Here is a 750-nt window from a genome sequence, read left to right as displayed (position 1 = left end):
TCTAGTAATAATCAGGTTATATAAAATTGTAATTAAATCTATTATCCTCAATAGTTTTTTCATGAATTGTCATAGAAACAGCAAACTAAATCCAAATTAGTCAAACCCTCAATGAGACATCACCTCCATACAAGTTTCGGCTTTACCAATTGTGTTACAGAATTACCTGCGTTGGCAATTAGCACACCATCTCACAGTACTATCTCAGAGACAAAATATGTAACTTGCCCTCCACACCCTCTGGCCCTAACCAAACCGATTGGTTGCTAGGGACCAGGTTGCCACGTGCCTTATCACACCCGTCGAGTCAGCCAATCACAGGCAGTAATCTTGGGTTTCAGATCCCCAATTCCTGCCGCCCCTTCTCCATCTTCTTCTAGCAGTTGCAGAGAGAGCGTCAAACTCCTCTTCCCTGCCCAACACAACTGGACTCATTCCCAAATCTGTGGGATGGAGTGCTTGTATAAAGTAAGTTGTGGAAACTCTATCAGTGTATAGTACTGCTGGTTGTTCAATATTAAGCTTTGAGTTCTATACAGTTCTTTGCCAATAGTTTCTTCTCTATTCTGTAAGGTGCTGTATCTGTGCTTTCTTGCCCTGGTGTATTCATTTGGTATGTGAATATTCATTGTCTCTATTCTCTCTTGTTAGAGAACCACTACCATTCTACGTTTTATGTGTCTGCCTGTGTATAGCAAAACAGTATACCTGTGTGTAACTGTGAGGTTGAATCATTACCCATCTCCTCTC

This window comes from Oncorhynchus clarkii, chromosome 29 (genome assembly GCF_045791955.1).
Source record: "Oncorhynchus clarkii lewisi isolate Uvic-CL-2024 chromosome 29, UVic_Ocla_1.0, whole genome shotgun sequence".
Lineage (NCBI taxonomy): Eukaryota > Metazoa > Chordata > Actinopteri > Salmoniformes > Salmonidae > Oncorhynchus > Oncorhynchus clarkii.
The sequence above is the reverse complement of the archived record's forward strand: the minus strand, read 5'-3'. Positions refer to the sequence as shown.